Source organism: Cydia pomonella, chromosome 5, assembly GCF_033807575.1.
Source record: "Cydia pomonella isolate Wapato2018A chromosome 5, ilCydPomo1, whole genome shotgun sequence".
NCBI classification, from domain to species: Eukaryota; Metazoa; Arthropoda; class Insecta; order Lepidoptera; family Tortricidae; genus Cydia; species Cydia pomonella.
In genome coordinates, this window is record NC_084707.1 from 857,817 (window position 1) to 872,120 (window position 14,304).

Here is a 14,304-nt window from a genome sequence, read left to right on the forward strand (position 1 = left end):
TAAAACTATCTTATAACTACTAGTTTTTGGTAAGTCATTAATATAAAGAATAAATAAAAGCGGACCTAAAACACTGCCCTGAGGTACTCCTGTGCCGTTGCCTTTTTTTATAGAACGATATGTTATTACATCATTTTTGTCATCTAACCTATTTATTTCGACGCACTGTTTTCTGTTATGAAGGTAACTTTGAAGCCATGCTAACGATACTCCTCTAAAACCGTACCTTTCGCATTTTGCTAGTATTATGTCATGATTAACAAAATCGAACGCTTTCCTCATATCAAAGAATACTCCTGTAACGGGAGTTCTTTGGTCAATCCTTTGAGTAATGGATTCAACAAGTGAGTAATAGGCATGTGTGATTGACTTTCCCTTTTGGAACCCATTTTGTTCGTTAGCAATTAACTTTGTGTTTTTCTAAAAATTGAGACATTCTATGGTGCATAGCTTTTTCATAAACTTTTGCAAACACAGATATGAGCGTAATAGGACGGTAGTTACCTACGGCTTCTTTATCGTCTTTCTTAAAGAGCGGTTTTACTACAGAAGTTTTAAGCCTTGAGGGAAACCTCCCCTGGCTAAAAGACTCGTTTATTAAATGAGTTAGAATTGGTGCTATGGCTCTTGAACACAATTTAACAATATGAGTCGAAACGCCATCAAAGCCTACCACTTTTGTATTATTTAAAGACTCTATGTATTTTATAATTTCGCTAATATTACAAGGCGAGGCAAACATACTATGATTAGCAAAGTCTACATCCTTGAGTATTAACTTCCAGTCACAAATTTTTTTTGGATTATTAATGAAATGATCGTTGAATATGTTGGCTATTTCAGAAGGATCGCGAACGTGTTGGCCCTTGAAGGTTAATGATTCTATGCCTTCAAAAAGATTTGTTACATCAGTTTTTTCCCTAATAACGGTCCATGTAGCTCGACTTTTGTTCTTTGAGTTTAATATGAATTTATGGTTTATATTCTTCTGTGACTGACTAATACATGACTTTAGTACAGAGCTGTATTTCTTGTAGATGTTTTTTTGTGCCTGAGTTCTGTTTTTGTAATACAGAAACCTTAGGTATCTCTTATTTTGACATGACTTTTTTATGCCCTTAGTAATCCATTTGGGTCTGCTAGTGTTTGATGTCACTTTTATTCTTTGCTCTGGGAAACAAAGATTATATATGAGACAGAATTTGTCATTTAAAAACAAAACTACACTTTAAAACTAAACTAAACTAAACTTTATTCATTCACTACTGTTCTTACAACTATTGGCTGTGATCACAAGCAAGCTCGCCACTTTATAAAACGTACTCTGTGAACACTGCTCTAGTCGTTCTGCCGCTTCATGAATCATTCATTTTCTAAAAATCTCTCTGTGCACAGAATTGTTAGTCTCTTGAGGTCATACTACACTGGACTTTCCTAAAACTAGACCGGTCCATGATTGTCTAGCCAATGAGAACATCATCGCGACTTAGAGCTAACAATGCGGATTATACGGATATCATTGAACAGTTACAAGGGAACTATCAGGATTCTCGGCGCGATGTTGAGCTTGAAAATGTTATCGTCGATTTTGATAAGTCGTTGCACGTTTTATAACATGAAAATTGTACCAGTTTAATTAATAAAGTTTTGTGTGGCTTAAGAATTTTGAGATAATGTTTGAAATTATATATTATGCAAAATTGCTTCCTTGTAACTGACTTATTAAGGATAGTTTCAATAATAAGTGTAAATGGCACTACATAATCGATAATTGAGTATATCGTTGGGGCGGTTTGAGTGCAGTAGTAAACAGGTTAACTTGGGCATCTGTCATTTATAAGGATATTAAACTCCAACTACACCATCACAACAAAACCAACACAAAAATACAACATTAGTTAATTACAGGACATTACACACTCAAGAGACATCTCTTTAATTTGGGTAAAATAGACAGCTATACGTGAAGAGCGTGCATGGAAACAGGGAAAGCAACAAAATACATTTTTTTGGGCTGCAAGTAGGTGGAAGTATAAAGGAATAGGTACCTCGTGTCTACGTGCACTACAGTAGGTACTAAAGGAGTCAGTTAGCAATTTGAAAACCTTTGGCACGGTTGTATATATGCGGATAATGCTCAATATAACAAACTATCTAGCCCTAGAGTTAGTCATATTCGTCAGTTGATATGAAGATATACTTCAAGACGTCCAAACAGTCGATTTAATTCCATTATCAAAGTCTGACCGGCCACACAGCTTTGATCACGCAAGTTTTCAACAACACACATAGTTCCTGTCAAAACTTGTTCAAAGGGACTTAAGGGATAGTTGCCAACTTTCTGCCCAATTCCGTAAACATTCAACCTGTGGGATTTTCTCATGAATTTTAAAGTTCGTCGATATTTTGAAGGATTGGAAGGATTGGAGAGGTATTTCTAAGATCCTTGATTTAATAACTTTTTATGGCTTTGATACCCCCTTGACGATCAGTTTGATGGTTAGTTTATATCTCACGCATGACTTTCACTGGGAGGAGTGCCCCCTCACTAAATACCCAGGACACGCAGAAGATTTCGAGACCATCTCCTATGCAGCAGCTGCCTACCTGAAGCGGGCAAAAATTTAAAAACACTAACTGATCTGTATTTATAATTTCCATTAATTTTGACCATTTATTGATCCAGCGATGTAAAATATGCCATACGATAAATAAAAAAAATGACTTTCACTTTATTTCGCATGCACCAAGCGAGAGCGATCTTCAAAATAAAATCAAGAGCTTAACAACTTATTGTCAATAAAAAAAAAATTACTTTGCTTATCCGCGAAAAGATAACCTGCTAGTCAATCAGTGCTTACCCGTTATAAATTGACAACAAAATAAAAATAGGCCTGCATATAAAAGTTCCGATGTTTAATTTTAAATAACACAAAAAATCTTACCTAAATCCTCAACGGATATAACAGACTTTGAACACAAAATATCACCCACAACACGTGTCTCCGACATACGAAAACCTCACGACTCTTAATTACTTTTATTAACAAAGCAAACCAAAACAAACTTTAACAAGTATTCGATAAGATCTCTTTCAGCGTGTACGGAGTTTTTGTTGAAACCAAAAGTTGTGCATGGAAGGCCGATTCTGTTTCAATATTTTATATGAATTTCATCTTATTTTGATATGACCTGAGTCGTAATCAGACATCTCACGTGCACCAATAAGTGCGAACGAAATGCCTTTTGACACGACCTCTGATAGCATTTTATAAGGGCGGACCAGCGTTAAGGTACTGTTCCGATTCAGACTACATCAGCAATATTGCAGTGACATTACTACCGACTGCATTGCTGCCGCAAATGGCGAATATCCGGGCGGCAACATCGATTTGATTCTGCAGTGGTGGAGTAGTCTAAGCCCGAACGGTATCTTTAACAGTAACGTTGTCAGACGCAGCGATGCATGCTGACTCACCGACGCACGCTGAAATAAAAACTTTTTACAAAAAAAGTAAACCGACTTCAAAAAGGATAAAATAATATATTATCCTTTTTTAAGTATATGCGTTACCAACTGATATGTTTGAGGTCACGATACACGTTATTATTATTATTATTATTTATTATGAGCCCATACTGTCCCACTGCTGGGCAAAGGCCTCCCTCTTATTCTTCCACGTGTCCCTATCCTCGGATACAGATATACATATCTTAAGATACACGTGCCTTTAAAAAATGAGGAGTTCCCTCAATTCCTCATGAATCCCATCATCAGATCAGAAACAAATTAAAATGGGAGCAATTTGGAAGTAACTCCTTTCAAATAAAAAAAGAATTACTGAAATCGGACCACGGGAGTGGGAGTAATCGGTGAACATACATAAAAAAGCCACAACCGAATACATAACCTCCTCCTTCTATGAAATTGAAGTCGGTTAAAGATGAAAATATACGGTACTCGACTGAAAATCTCACGTTTGTATAAAATACTATTACTCATATTTTATAATTATTTAAATAGAATCAGCCTCTTCGTTGTTTTCGTTGTTCCGTTTCCGTCGTTTGCTATCTCTTACGGCTGATTAATTATTATTAAAATTAGGATGGGGATAGCATTGATTGCCGGGTGCGTTTAGATTAGATGACATGTGAGAGCTCTTTCTTTGTGTTGACTTTGTTGAAAACATTTTAAATCGCACATCGAATAAAACTTATTAAACATTAGTTAAATCATTTAATATTATTTGGTATTTCATCTCTATCATCTAATTATATATTGAATATAGTTAAAATTTCTCCTCGAAAAATTACCAGAGAATACAGTTGTTTATAAAATAAAACATTCTCGCTCTCGGAAATTCCTTCTCTTGGAAATTTCCGCACTTTCTCGAGAATGTTGTCTTGGATGAGAATTACCGAGAAAGTTATAAAAATTTGCAAAAACGTTCAAATTTTAGTATTCGTTTATCGTTATGTAAGTAATTGACAGACATCTGCAAACATTCAAATGCAATACTATATTATAAAGGTGACTTTCTCTACAGTCTCGGGAAATTTCCGGGCATATTCTCGAGAATGTTCTCGGGAGAACTATCTCGAGCAATTAAAGAAAGTGCCGAGAAAGTGCTCGAGTAAGTTCTCACGAGAACATTCCCAAGAATATGCTCGGAAATTTCCCGAGAGTGAGGAGAAAGTTGCCTTTAGAGTAATTTGTTCGTTCATCAGAATTCATGCATATATTTTGTACTTTCTCGGATATTTCCGTGTCGAAGGAAATTCCCGAGCACTTTCTCGCAATGTTCTCTCATTCGGGCATGTTCTTGAGAACGGCACATCTCTACCAGAGAACATTCGCAGGAAAGATTCCCCGTAATTTACGGCGGTAATTTACATCAAACTCACCATGGTTTTAAGTGCCATACTGGGACTTATGTTTTTTATGCCAATTTCCGCTATATTGAAAATTTTCCAAAGAAACGAATAACAAATAAATTCTATCTATTTACCGAACCTTTTCACAAAATTATAGGAAAATCGGTTGAGAATTGCGACCTGTAGAGGAGAACATCCGGACATACGAAAGCAAAATTGTCGAGTCAAAACAGAAACTTTCGCTAACGCTACGGTTAATAACTTCAGAAAACAAAAGCTGTTGTATTTTAAAACATATTATTTATAGGAAATCTCCAAACAGTTGAGCAGGATTTCCTTTTCTGGTGTTTCAATTTTTTTTAAAAGACTCATTTACCTTACGTTTCGCAGCAAGCTCGTTACAATTTCGAACGATTTCTTCATTCGCGGTATGGAAAACAATTTGCTGCAATGGACGATGGATTCAGAAATTCAAATTTGCGAAGTTCGGAAACGTGGTGAATTTACCAGCGATTCAGGAACGTGACTAATAGGCCAGTCGGTGGAAATTCGATTTATGAACTTGAAATGAATTTACTGTATCAACAAATAATCTAGACGAAATAATTTCATGTTGTTTTGGACGAAATCCTCTTACTCTTATAGTTTTATGAGTAGACATACTCATAAATCATAATTGTATTCCTTAAAATTACATAACGGACCATATTTTGCCCAGGTGTAAAAATTTACTAAAAACTTTTTAATAATACGGACTCATTAATTCATTGCAAATTCCTGTCTTTTTTATGCGGCCAATGATGGACTTAATAAGTTACAACAAACTCGTACTTGATGGCTTATTATTTCCTAATTTGGACACAATAAATACATTTGGCAAGATTACCGTTTTGACAGTCATCATTTTATTTTAAAAGCAAATTATAATGGTAGTGGTAGATATAAATGGTGTCCCAGACATTTTGGAGCGTGCGCGGAGACGAGCCAACACGTAGAGCTCTTTTAGATACTATAATGAGATGTAAGGAGTACACCGAGCGGTTGATAATTGAAGATTGTTGAAAATACAATCTTCCCATTCATTATAAATGTAATATACACAAAACATCAGACGACACAAACATATCCGCAGTTATCCCCGTCATTATTTAAAGAAGATAACATTATAACAATATTCCCTTGACAAAATAAAAATCCTTTATTCATCCCAGATAAATCAGTCGCCGTGTCATCTGATATTCCTTTGTTTCTTTATTACTTTATATTCTTATTTGCATTCGAAACAAAAGAAACCTTGACGAGTGGGATTTTCAGGGCCTTTAGTATTTTTCTGGAGCGCTGAAGAATACTAATAAAGTTGGTTATGGCGTGATTCAAATTTAGGATTGTAATAAGAACTGGTTATGATGCCTAAAATACTTGGTTTGGTTAATAAAAATACTTTATGAAGTAGACTTTCGACAATCCTTTTTTTTGTGATAGACAATTTCGTCTTTAAGATGGGAGTGTGATTTTTTTTAAGGTTTGAAGGTCGTAGTGGTCCGGAAATATCGCGGACCATAATTCATTCCACAGTTTAGCTGAGCAAAGTAGCAAGTTCCTGGAGAAATGCACAGTTTGAAGGTTGCCAAACATCTAAGTGGTGAATATCTATCACAAGTCTAGCTCGCTAAATTATTAAACGTAAAACGCCTCTGATTGCTATCGCCATGTTGCTGCTGACAATAACCCTATTTTCCTGACAATTGTCACCTCACAATCCAGTACATTTCGTGGTTATTAAGTACCTAGTCTATGAAATAAAATCATATTCTGAACGGATTTTATCGGGTATAATATATTTAAAATACATTCCTAAGTTTCGAATCCATTAGTAATGAACTAGTTATATATAAGAAATCGTCACATCTCCATAACTCATACTATTCTCATTAGGATTTGAATATCTTCATTTAGGTGGGGTGGGACTTTTAAATGTAGTAGATCTATGGCTAAATAAGTATAATATGGGGAAGAAAAAACGCAGAGAAAACCAAATAGAACATTGCTAAAAAAATGCTTGCTTGAAGTTATGGATAGTAGTACTGGACTTAATGTAGTTGGGTGGTATGCAATACTATAAAATGATGTACACAATAAAAATAACTACTTATATCTATCCATTGTATTTAACACTTTTATTTTTATATTCACACATATCGAATAACAATAGCTGTCGAAACTATCGGATATACAATTTAATGCTACAGTTCCAAAATCTATATTTTAAGCCCGAAAGCACGCGTAAGCCGATCTGCGATACGACATGATAATAATTGTGTAGCGTTTCAAACAATCCCGAGCCGAATTCCGAGGCCGATTCTAAACTATTTGAGGTTTTCATCTTGTTTTGATATGACCTCAAGTCAGCGAGCCCCGCTTAGCTTGAGCTGCCAATAGTCTCAGTGGGAAAATAGTTCAAAGCCGGTTACCGTTATCACCTTTTAGTATATGGTTGGGCGTGATGGTGGTGGCTCAGGCTATCTAGTTCATGAATGACGTTATCAAAATGACTCCCGCCTCGTCTCGAATATTGCGTTTCGCATGCAATGCTTTGCACATGTATGTATGAGGGTGTATCAGATGAAATCAAACCGAAAAACACTTCGATCAAAACCGTATCAAATTGTCAAAACTGAATCCACCTCAGGATAATAGTTGTGTAGCGTTTCAAGGCAATTACATTTTGTAACTTCACTGTGGATTTTTTTTCCGAGACCAAATTGGTAGTAAAAAATTTAAAAGATTTATTGTAAACCACAGACAAATAGGTTATCGCTTTGAATGATTCACGGTTTGTATTGTTGGATGTAACTGCGTCGAAATATCGGGAGCTCAGAAACAATATAAAAGGTAATCACGGTTTATATCCCGGTCAATTTAAGTCTAGCAAATAGGTTGTGCTGAACAATTAACCGAAATGGTGAAAGCAGTTGTCTGTAGTGGTGGGTCGTTGACGGTTTAAGCTTCAACGATACGAAACGTTATCGTTGAAGTGGCCAAGTAGTTAATTTCGTAAACTAGGAGTTATTCTGGGAAACGTGTTTTGATGAGAATAAAATAGAATAGAAAAGTCATACTGAATTGTCTTACATTTTTGTGATAAATACAAATATATTCGCAAAAGAAGAGCGTATGTCTAAATAAACAAATATATCTAATTCATGATGTGATCCGTAGAGTAAAAGTCTTAATCCGAAACGCAATGCTGCTCCAAACCCTACCAGAAAATATGTTTTTGCAAGCCGCAAACTTAATTTGGCAAAGTGGAAGCAAGCAACAAATAATATTAATAATTCCGTTCACAAAAAGGGCGCAGATAAGGACATTGAATAAATAATGTCGTCGGAAGCGACAATATGCCATTGTTTTTGTCTAGTTGCTCAGTCGAACGAAAAATGGTATTAGGATTTTAAAAATATGATTTCAATTTGATTTAAGTGTATCTCGCTCGCACCTACATGGTAACTATAGTAGGTAGTCATGTATTCTGAGAGAAAGTCAGAAAAGCCTATAACTTAATTACTACACTATATAAAAGGACAAGACGAAAAAGATGCAAGTTTACATGGGCCGCAGTCAAGATATAATAGGCTGCAGTCAAGATATAAATGTATCGGGACGCATATATCTATATACTTATATGCGACGAAAAGTCACGTCATCATTTCTATACGAGTACTTTATTTAAGTTTCAATCTCGTTTTCTATATAAACGATTATAATTTGGCTGTGGGCTGCTAGATTGTTTCGTATTTTTGTTATTTTGACTACAAAAGACATTGTCTTTTTAGGCTCGCCACAACAGAAATATCATATAAAAATCAGATTCTTAAAGTTGGAATGCTGCTCGAGGTCGATGCCAGTTCCCATTTGGAGGGTTATTGAGCGAAAGATTCTGTACAAACAATGATCTCGTGTATTGTGAGAAAGGAAAGGATGCTTCCATGGTTTGCTGACTTTTGTTTACTGATCTTCGAGTTCCAATTATATTTTTGAGTCCGTTAACTATCAAAACATTTATACTAAGCAAAGTTTTCGTATATAGTTTAGATAAAATAAGATGACGACGATTCTCAAGCATACGTTTTTCTTGTAATTATCATAATTTCAATAAGAAATTATTCACTGTAATCTGATTTACAACGTATAACTGCTATTACAGTCATTAAATAAACATTAAATAACGTGCTGTATTCTTGCGCAACAAATTTAGATAATAAATAATTCTGGGACAATTTTAGATAGATTGATCTAGTCCCACATTCAGCTTAATAAATATATAAATATCATTTAACTACATTACTGAGAAACAAAATAACTATTAGTGATAAACAGATTAATAGTTAAATGCCGTTACCATGATTCGAACCCGGGCCCTCCTGCTTCGTAGGCAGGGTAGGTATAGGTACCCTGCTAAGCTATAAAGCCGTTTAAATTCATCGTAGAAGGTCATGGTCAGCTTTCGAATGTACTAACCTTGCCTCTCCAGAAACAAAACATCCTCCACCATCCATACACAATCAAGCAAGCAACTGATCTTAACATCGGAAATTCAGTAGTTACCGGCTATTGTCTGGTACGCCTGGTTTCATCGCTGTAATATTAGGGATACAATAGCCCCTAACGATAGTAAGCTAAGTACAACAATGGAACCAATACAACATACATAACAAATAATCAAATTGCAAGCTCGGATATCGAAATTATAGATTGGAATACGTACAGTGTCTTGATTTCTGTAATTAGATAAACATTGGGCTGGGATAATCGTCCTCAAACTTCCTTACCCATTTTTTACCCATTTACACATAATATACATACACATATAATACAAAGCACATTATCAGTACAAAACGGGGCTTTAAATCCTATTACTCTAATCAAATCCGTTAACCGTCAACAACGAATAAACAACGTTCGTAATACATTATAAACAACGACAAAATGTCCAACCGTGAAATTCGCTACGAATAAAAGTGGATTGAAATGTAAAACAGGCCGGAACATTTAAATGGCTGTTAGCACGAGTTGCGAGTTACGCTAACTCTAAATCGAATTTTGTCGCGAAGAGAGATAGCATTCTAATCACCTACCGAGTTACCTTCTTTGAGGTTGAGATCCTGAAAACGATAGAGAATTCGGCATTTGATGCGACACGACCATCATCATCATCATTTTATCATGCATCTCTTCATGTATGCCACTTATCTCGGTCCTGGGCTTCTATCATCCAGATGTTCCCATATCGGCCACGGAATAAAAGCGACAACCCATCCGTTAACACGTTAGTCCACCTGCCATCACTCTGTCTGGCAATATTTTCCCTCAATCGCCGCCCAAACCTTGACACGACCATTTCTTCAAAACAAACTTTGAAACTCCTCTCAAATCCTAGATAGGTTTTTCTGTTGCTTTTTATTTTAGCCACCGAACTGGTAAAATAAACTAACCATAGTCTTAAAAATCATGCACAACCAAAAATTACATGTATATTACTACGTCATTATAATTACTTATTGAATTTGGACGCTATTGTTGCAGTATTGGACTTTGTCATCAGTGGTTTAACGGAATAAGATAGAATTGAATAATTTCTTCAAAAATTTTACAGGTCACCCAGGATAATACTAGAAACTAAAACACGCCGCTCTCATTCTGTTTACGGTTTTGCTAGATTAGAACATTTACTACTTAGGTACCTATTTAATTAGATAACGTCAATTTCAAAGAGCCAATCGGAACCAAAGTTGAGCCCTAAAGAGAAAGAAAGGACCAAAGATTCTAGCCCGCGTAGCCAACGTGCCAATCGTTAACGCTCCGTAGCGAACGAAACGCAACTGTCACTGTCGCACTGATATGGAAGAATGATAAAGAGAGATGACTACGATACGCTGCGGAGCATTAACGACTGGCACCTTGGCTACGCGGCCAGTTTTTAAAAACACTGAAGATGACGTTCGGATGTCTGGTCTGGATGTCAACTGCATCAGTATTGCCGTTGTATCTGTCAATTTCCTTGATAAAATGAGTGACGGAATGAACGTCTTAATCGCTGCGGCAACAAGGACGCCGCAACAGTAACGCAGCCGCAGATTTCGTTCGAATATTATCTTAACAGTAATATTAATTGGCGAATAACTCAATCCGCTCGACCTCGCGTTACCAATGTTAACATTGAGTCATCTCCATCAGTACCCCTAGTATAAATAAATTCGATTTCGAAACGTGACGTACGCGTTTGCGTTTAGTCTCATTTTGTATTGGATTTAGAAAGAGCGCACCAAGCGGGACGTTTTGGAAACTCAAAATCCTATACAAAATGAGACTTAACGCAAACGCGTTCGTCACGTTATGATGTCGATAAAATTTACACTAGGGGTACAGACGTCATTGTGTCGAGTTACAATTTTCCGGTATTGAGTTGATTATTTCTTTCATATTTTTGATGAAAATAATTTACTTGCTTTTATGAAATTGTGAATACATTCAATGCTAGTTATGAAGAATTATGTCAATAATTTAATAACTTAGGATTTTTTTTATAATTCACCAAGCCATGCATTGCAGGTTTTCTTACTAGCAGATGCTACAGTTAGCACTTTCTGAGATATAAACTTTAGTCACTTCCATTTTACTATGAACTATTTATTTATAAGTACTTTATTGCACAAAATACAAAAAAAATAAGGATCGACTTAGTGCGTAATAGCATCCTTTATATACCTATTTATTTATTAATAAATATGTGACACCGGCCGGCAACCCGTGCGTTGTCGCGCGCTCGCACTAAATATAAAAAAAACTACCGGAATATATAAATTAATTAAAAACTCACTTCTACACATTTCATACATAGGTACTTAGTAATAATTATATAATGCTGATTTGTGATACGAAATTTTTCTAAGCCAAACATTATCTACAACATTTATTCCAGACATCCAAACAAGGGTAAAGTAATAAGACCAAACATCCACGACAGAAATGTTCGAAAAGAAAATGCGAGGAAACTCGACACTGCCGAAACACTACAAAACACGGCTACTTACGTCACTAGGCCAGAAAGTATCAAATTGCAAGAAAATTCGCGGAGTAAACAAAAGAGCAGAAGGCACATTCTGTATTAATAATTTGATATGGTCGATAGCAATTTTTTAAAGTAAAATTATAAAAATGTTCAATCGATATTCAAACTTCCAACATATGACGTACTTACGTTGTTATGTACTTGTTTTAGGTAATAATGTGCTTCACTACTTCTTAGTTAGCCACTGACTGAGTTAACCGTTAACGCAGGGTTAAATTGTACTGGTAACTCCGGTTTTAACCGATTAACCTTGGGTTAGTCGCTAACCTGAAATGGCGCACGTGGCCCTTATAGGTTAACTTTTTTTGTTGCTCCAAATAAATTATTTATATTTGTAATAATGTAGTAGTCATTTGTATGTTTTTTCTGGTTTTCAATTTCCTGTTTAATTTGTATACAAATGATAATGTTTGATTGTTAATTTATTTGTGTGTCGTTGGCTTACGTGTCCTATTTTATCGTCCAAATGTTTTTTTTTAATGTGTGGTGCATGCCTTCTTTTTGTGTGTACTATGTTGTGGCGTTAAATAAATATATTTTCTTTCGTTCTCTCTTTCTTACTTTCTTTCTGTCTCTCTCTCTCTTTCTTTCTTTCTTTCTTTCTATTTCTATATGTTTTTGATCCTATCTTGAGGCCGAGCGTGAGCCGCCTAACCCTGATTGTTGCTCACAGTCATGGTCGTATATAAATAAGATGAGCAACAGAAAAATCAAATTATTAACTCATGAATCGGCCTATACAGCAGCTTAATAAGAATATTGAGTTCGAGTTTGGGAGTCTAGTATCAGTTGAACAAAGAACAGTGATTGACCTCTCCGGCTATATTAGGTTCGAAAAAGGCGCGACCATGGTGTATGCAACAAAGAAAAATGGTATTTATGTTTACCTTTTATTTGGTAGGTTACCACAGTAATAGAGATTTATGATTTATATATTACATGATAATACAATACAATACAAATACTCTTTAATGATAATAATATTAGGTATGTAATGTAATTAGGTTTATATGTAAAAAAAGATTTTTCTAGTATATTCGAATTTACGAACAGGTGTTAATTTTAATTAACACGAATTCGTTATTCTTGTACCGCCCGTGGCACCAGTGTTGCCAAGTGAGCGGAAGAGAATTATCGTATTTGAGTGTCAAAATTATCGTACCGATGAAAAAATTTACGTACGCCTATCAAAAAGGCACTACTCCCAAAATTTCTGGAATTTTTTTTGACAGGTTAGGCATCGAAGAAACAGACCTTTCCAGCATTCGGCGACGATTCAAAGTTGTGTAGACATATTTTAAACGGCTTTTAAATTAATCAAATCAAATATGTATTTATAAAAAAAAAAAAAAAAATCTTAAATTATTACTTATTCAACACGCATGCTACTCAATTGATGACTTCATGTGTATAACCTTAACCAAAGATCATTGACCCAACATCGTGAAACGAAATATTATTATTTTTCTATTCCTGATTTGTTTCATTGAATCTTCTATAATTATTAATTGTAAAATTGTATTTTATTTTGACTTGTAAGACGTACTTTTATTTTACCAATAAAATTCTGTATTCTGTATTCTGTATTCTGTATAAACATATTTTTTAAATCAAAAATGTATTACGGAATCGATTTAGTATTTAAACCTGTTTTATACAAACTCTTTGACCTGAGTATAATCTCACACAACAGTGAGTTATATCCAGTATAAGTTTATTCTCAACCTAAGATCGATCCCCATTGTGGCATTTCCTTTGAATAGACATAAACGGTATTGGGACAGGACTGGTATCGGATCCGATCTGCGTGGGAATGGGAAAGGTTGGCGTTCGGTCTTGCAAGTTAAAGACGGGGGTGATAAGAGAGTTTGAGGCTGACAATTTGAATTGAATATATTTTTAACTAGGGAGAAGCCGTTTTCACTGAAAACGGCTTTTATGGTTACATATGCATTATTAAATTATAAGCGCTGGTGGCCTAGCGGTAAGAGCGTGCGACTTGCAATCCGGAGGTCGCGGGCTCAAACCCCCGGCTCGTACCAATGAGTTTTTCGGAACTTATGTACGAAATATCATTTGATATTTACCAGTCGCTTTTCGGTGAAGGAAAACATCGTGAGGAAACCGGACTAATCCCAACAAGGCCTAGTTTACCCTCTGGGTTGGAAGGGCAGATGGCAGTCGCTTTCGTAAAAATTAGTGCCTACGCCAAATCTTGGGATTAGTTGTCAAGCGGACCCCAGGCTCCCATGAGCCGTGACAAAATGCCGGGACAACGCGAGGAAGAAGATATGCATTAT

General features: G+C 35.6%; 1 protein-coding gene across 1 annotated transcript in view; it reads right to left on the reverse strand.

Moving 5' to 3' along the window:
- LOC133518387 (neuroligin-1-like) overlaps positions 1-14,304 on the reverse strand; it is a 327,316-nt gene that overhangs the window by 97,179 nt on the left and 215,833 nt on the right. The gene's annotated exons all lie outside the window — the stretch shown is intronic.